General features: G+C 49.5%; 1 long non-coding RNA gene across 1 annotated transcript; it reads left to right on the top strand.

Moving 5' to 3' along the window:
• The first annotated feature begins 4987 nt into the window (after positions 1 to 4987).
• Positions 4988 to 5893, top strand: LOC144335087 (uncharacterized). The gene is made up of 2 exons (XR_013405528.1): positions 4988 to 5418; positions 5752 to 5893. It is a non-coding gene; the product is annotated as an uncharacterized LOC144335087 (long non-coding RNA).
• The last annotated feature ends 284 nt before the right edge of the window (positions 5894 to 6177 follow it).

Below are 6177 nucleotides of genomic sequence, written 5' to 3'. Positions count from 1 at the left end.
CTGGGAACTCTAGGTGCAAATCGCCCCTTCTCCCCAATTACATGTTTTTTTTGTTTGTTTTGTTTGTTTGTCTGTTTTCTGAGATGGAGTTTCGCTCTTGTTGCCCAAGCTAGAGTACAGGGGTGTGATCTGGGCTCACTGCAACCTCCACCTTCTGAGTTCAAGTGATTCTCCTGCCTCAACCTCCCCAGTAGCTGGGATTACAGGCATGTGCCACCATGCCCGGCTAATTTTTGTATTTTTAGTAGAGATGGGGTTTCCCCATGTTGGCCAGGCTGGTCTCAAACTCCTGACCTCAGGTGATCCGCCCACCTTGGCCTCCCAAAGTGCCGGGATTAAAAGCGTGAGTCACCGTGCCTGGCCTCCCCACAACTACATGTAAGTTTCAGGATCTCAGAGATATGCTTCCTTTTGCCTGTCTCTTCCACCATCTCCACAGCTCTGGGTCGGGGGGCGCTCTCCAGATATTCCACAGTTTTAAGGGGGCCATTTAGCTGGGATCCTGGACACTGGGAGCAAGAAAAAGAGAAAGATGGTGATTCCAAACTACAGGCTTCTGGAGGAAGAACACGTGCAGGGGAGAGCAGACAAGGCCAGCTCTCTGGGGGCTCCAGCAGATGCCAGGATGGTGCACACAGAGGGCCTAGCACACGGGGGCTTAGTGACAGGACCTGGGCTATGGTGGTCACTGATAAATCATAATATTAAAAAATCCTAATGGGACATCCACAGGTGCTGGATGGAGAAAGGTGAGCATTTGGAGACATTTGACCATGATGATAATTTTTACACTAGGTGATGCTTTAGGGGTGATCACTGCTTTTGAGGCACTGTGCTGAGCATTGATAGTCAAATCTCATTTACATCTTAGAATGAGGCAGAGACTGTTGACTTCTCCATTTTACAGATGCAGACTGTATTAGTCTGTTCTCACATTGCTATAAAGAACTACCTGAGACTGGGTAATTTATAAAGAAAAGAGGTTTAATCGGCTCATGGTTCTGGGTAATTTACAAAGAAAGGAGGTTTAATTGGCTCATGATTCTGAAGGCTATATAGGAAGCATGGCTGGGGAAGCCTCAGGAAACTTACAGTAATGGTGGGAGGCAAAGGAGAAGCAGGCACACTTACCTGGCTGGAGAGGGGAGAGGTACTGCCCACTTTTAAACAACCAGATCTCGTGAGAATTCACTCACTCTCATAAGAACAGCAAGGAGGAAGTCAGCCCCATGATTCAAACACCCCCCCACCAGGCCCCTTCTCTAACACTGGGGATTACAATTTGACATGAGATTTGGGCAGGCACAGAAATCCAAACCGTATCAGAGACACTAAGGCTTGGGGGAAGCTGTGCCCAAGGTCACACAGCTGGTAGTGATGCAGGGCAGGTGAGCCCCCAGATCGGGGCTTAGCCCTGGAGGTTTCTTGACTTTGCCCAGGACAGAATTCAAGGGTGAGCTGCTGGTGTTAGGCAGCAGCTTGTGTTGAGACAGCCGTGCACAACAGCAGCAGAGGCTCTGCTCTGAGTGGAGCAGGGCTCCCCCATGGGCAGTGTGCCCGGAGTAGCAGCTCAGAGGCCGTTCTGCACTCATATTTATTATACCCACTTTTATTTCATTTTACTTATTGTAAGGTGGTGTCTCACTCTGTCACCCGGGCTGGAGTGAAGTGACACGATCTTGGCTCACTGCAACCTCCACCTCCCGGGTTCCAGCAATTCTCTTGCCTTAGACTCCCAAGTAGCTGGGATTACAGGCACCCATCACCACACCCAGCTAACTTTTGTATTTTTAGTAAAGATGGGGTTTCACCTTGTTGGCCAGGCTGGTCTCGAACTCCTGACCTCAGGTGATCTGCCTGTCTTTGGCCTCCCGAAATGCTGGGATTACAGGTGTGAGCCACTGTACCTGGCCAATATACCCACTTTTAATTATTTGCAAATCAAGGGGCAGATTATGCAGCAATTTTGAGAAAAAGGGTGGTAATTTCCCAATGGTTGGGTTGTTGCCATGGAAAGGGGCAGTTACTGCTGGATGTTGTCATGGCATCGGTAAACTGACATAGTACACTGGTGGGCATGTCTTACAGAGAAGTGCTTTTGTTGCTTCCCTGTTTTAGCTGGTTCTCAATTTGGTCAGGTGTTTGAGCCCCACCTCAGAGTCCAGTCCTGCCTCCTCCCTCACGAAATGGCTGAGATTGAGAGACACATGTGGGCTGGGATTGAGGAAGGCCCAGTATTAGGGAGTAATGGGGTTTGGAGAGGGCAGTTTACTGCCCAGGCTTGATGGGGGTGGTGGGGAGTTGGTGTTCAGTCTAGCAGGTGAGGAGCAGCCACAGTGGGCCAGGGATAGGGGAGCATCAGAAATCACACGGACGAGAAACAGTACTGAACAGACTTCTCCAGCCCTGACCAGACCTCAGTTCAGCGGGCACTGAAATGACCATAGGTCCTATGAGGGAAGATCTAAATAAGCTTTCAAGTAAGAAAGGGAGCCCCCTGCTCCTCCATCTCATCCAGACTCTATTTATTTATTTATTTATTTATTTATGGCAGAGTCTCGCTCTGTTGCCCAGGCTGGAGTGCAGTGGCGAGATCGTGGCTCACTACAACCTCTGCCTCCTGGGTTCAAGTGATTCTCCTGACTTAGCTGCTCGAGTAGCTGGGACTACAGGCATGGGCCACCATGCCTGGTAATTTTTGTATTTTTAGTAGAGATGGGATTTTGCCATGTTGGCCAGGCTGGTCTTGAACTCCTGACCTCAGGTGATCCACCCGCCTCTGCCTTCCAAAGTGCTAGGATTACAGTCACAAGCCACTGCGCCCGGTCCACCAGCCTCTTTCTAGAGCTGAAACTGACTATGAGAAAATGTGGGCCTTCATCAGAAAATCCATTCATTCATATGCTCATTCATTCACTATCTACTAAGCAGCACCCTGTGCCAGGCCCTGTTCTCGTCCTGAAACATAGCAGGAAAAAGAGACAAAGCTTCCTGCCATCATGGCCTCTATGTTCTAGTGGAGGGAGATGGACAGTAAGTGAAAAACTGCATACGTTATATACTTTATTAGAGGTGGCAGATACTACACAATGGAGAAAAATAAAGGCGGGGAGACAGAGAGAGTCCCAGGAAAGACGGTTTGTGATATAAAATAAGGGGGATGGGCATGGTGGCTCACACCAATAGTCCCAGCTCTTTGGAAGGCCAAGGCAGAGGGATCACTTGGGTCAAAGAGTTCAAAGCTGCAGCAAGCTATGATTATGCCACTGCACTGCAGCCTGGGCAATATAGCAAAATCCCATCTCTAAGAAAAAAAAAATTAGCCTGGGACGGTGGTGCACATCTACAGTCCCACCTGCTTGGGGAGGCTAAGGCAGGAGAATTGCTTGAAACCAGGAATTGGAGGCTGCAGAGAGTTATGATCACGCCACTGCACTCCAACCTGCGTGACAGAAGAAGACCTTGTCTCTAAAAATATAAAAAATAAAAAACAGCCAGTCATGGTGGCTTCATGCCTGTAATCCCAGCATTTTGGGAGCCTGAGATGGGAGGATCACTTGAGCCCACGAGTCTGAGACCAGCCTGGGCAATACAGTGAGACCCTGTCTCTACAAAAAAAAAAAAAAAAATTAGCTGTTAATGGTGGTGCCTGTAGTCCCAGGTATCTGGGAGGCTGAGGTGGGAGGATCATGATCATTTTAGCCCACGAGTTTGAGGCTGCAGTGAGCCATGATCACATCACTGCACTCCAGCTAGGCAACATAGTGAGATCCTGCCTCAAAAAAGAAAAAAAAAAAAGAGAGAAAAAAAGAAAAGAAAAGAAAGGCTGTTGTTGACCAAGCCAGGATCCAGGCTGTATCATGGAAGTGACCGTTGAGATGGGGGCCGATGGTGGCGGGGGGATGGGCAAAGGAGTTATCACACTGGGTGTGGGGGGCTCATGCCTGTAATCTCGGCACTTTGGGAGGCCGAGACTGGAGGATCAGTTGAGCTCAGGAGTTTGAGACCAGCCTGGGCAACATAGTGAGACCCCTATCTCTACAAAAAATACAAAAATTAGCTGGGCATCATGGCGTGTACCTGTAGTCCCAGCTACTTGGGGGGCTGAGGTGGGAAAGTTGCTTGAGCCCATGAGTTTGAGGCTGCAGTGTTCTATAATCGCGCCACTGTACTCCAGCCTGGGAGATGGAGCCAGACCCTGTCTCAAAAAATAAAAACATAAATAAATAAAAAGATCTCCCAGCTGCTGTACTGGGAATGCTGAGGACTGAGTGGGGCAGACACAGGGAGCCCCACCCGTGCCAGAATCCAGGCCAGGTGGAAGCGGCAGATGAGAAAGAATGAGGCTCAGGGTCTAATTGGAAGGTGGAGTTGCCAGGATTAGCTGACGCTTTGGATGAGGGTTTGTGAGAAGAACTGAAGTCGGGAAGGATTCTAGAGTTCTGGGCTCAGGTCACTTGCTGGATGAGGAACCGTTCACTGAGAACACAAAGCAAGTTTTGAGGGCGAAGAAGGGAAGTTGTGTTGTAGACATGTTACATGTAAGGTGCCTGTTAGACACCCAGGCAGGGCGTGGGCAAGATGAGCCTGGAGTTGACGGGGAAGGGTGGGAAGGAGGCGTCAGTGCGGGAGTCACAGTTCCAGAGGCGCCATTGCTGCCACCAGTCGGGATGAGACCACCTAGGCTGGGAGGGAGAAGAGGAGGGGCCTGTACCCGTCTCCCAGGGCTGCTGTGACACGGTGTCACAAACTGGGTGGCTTCAGACAACAGGAGTTTATTAGTCTCACAGTTCAGGAGGCCAGAAGTCTGACGCTGAGCTGTCAGCAGTGCTGCTCTCCCTTCGAGGCTCTGGCTGGAGCCTTCTCTTGCCTCTTCCCAGCTCCTGGAGGTGGCCGGCCATCCTTGGTGTCCTTGGCTTCAGCTGTCGTCACATCCTGTTCTTCCCATGTGTCTCAGTCCTCTTGTAATAAGGATGCTCTGGGCATATTGGATTAAAGGTGAACCCTGCTCAGGTAGGACCTCATCCTAACTGGTAATGACCCTATTTCCACATAAGGTCTGAGTTACTGGGGATAGGATTTCAATACATCTTTTTTATTGTTTTATTTTTATTTAAAGACATTTTTAGGCTATGCTATTTTTTTTTTTTTTTTTTTGAGACGGAGTCTTGCTCTGTCACCCAGGCTGGAGTGCAGTGGCATGATCTCAGCTCACTGCAAACTCTGCCTCCCGGTTTCACGCCATTCTCCTGCCTCAGCCTCCCGAGTAGCGGGGACTACAGGTGCCCACCACCACGCCCGGCTAATTTTTTGTATTTTTAGAACAGACGGGGTTTCACCGTGTTAGCCAGGATGGTCTCCATCTCCTGACCTCATGATCCACCCTCCTCGGCCTCCCAAAGTGCTGGGATTACAGGCGTGAGCCACCTCCCCTGGCTAGGTTATACTTTTAAATTTTATCTTTATTTTGTATTTATTTATTTTTGAGACACAGTATTGCTCTGTTGCCCAGGTTGGAATGCAGTGGCATGATCTTGGCTCATTGCAACCTCCACCTCCTGGGCTCAAGCAATTCTTGTGCCTCGGCCTCCTGAGCAGCTGGGATTATAGGTGTGTGCCACCATACCAGGCTAACTTTTGTATTTTTTTTTTAAATAGAGATGGGGTTTCACTGTGCTTCTCAGGCTGGTCTCGAACTCCTGGCCTCAAGTGATCTGTCTGCCTCAACCTCCCAAAGTGCTGGGATTGCAGGCATGAGTCATTGTACCTGGCTTCAGTTACCCTTTTTTATATGGTGAAACAAGTACACAACCATAAAATATATCGTCTTCACCATTTAAACAAAAAATTTTTTTGAGACAGGGTCTCACTACGTTGCCCAAGCAGGAGTACAGTGGCTATTCGCAGGCATGATCAGGGCTCACTGCAGCCTCCAACTCCTGGGCTCACATGATCCTCCTGTCTCAGCCTCCTGAGTAGCGGGGACTACAGTGTGTGACACTGAGCCCAGCCCCATCTTCATTATTTTTCAGTGTGTAGTGCAGTGGCATTAAAAACATTCACATTCTCTGCAGCCATCACCAGCATCCGTCTCCAGAAACATTTCATCTGCCTGAACTGAAACACTGCACCCAGTGAACAGTAGCTCCTTATTCTCCCCGGCCCCAGCCCTGGGCA

Source organism: Macaca mulatta, chromosome 15 (assembly GCF_049350105.2).
Source record: "Macaca mulatta isolate MMU2019108-1 chromosome 15, T2T-MMU8v2.0, whole genome shotgun sequence".
Taxonomy (NCBI): Eukaryota; Metazoa; Chordata; class Mammalia; order Primates; family Cercopithecidae; genus Macaca; species Macaca mulatta.
This window is presented reverse-complemented; position numbering and strand designations above follow the sequence as displayed.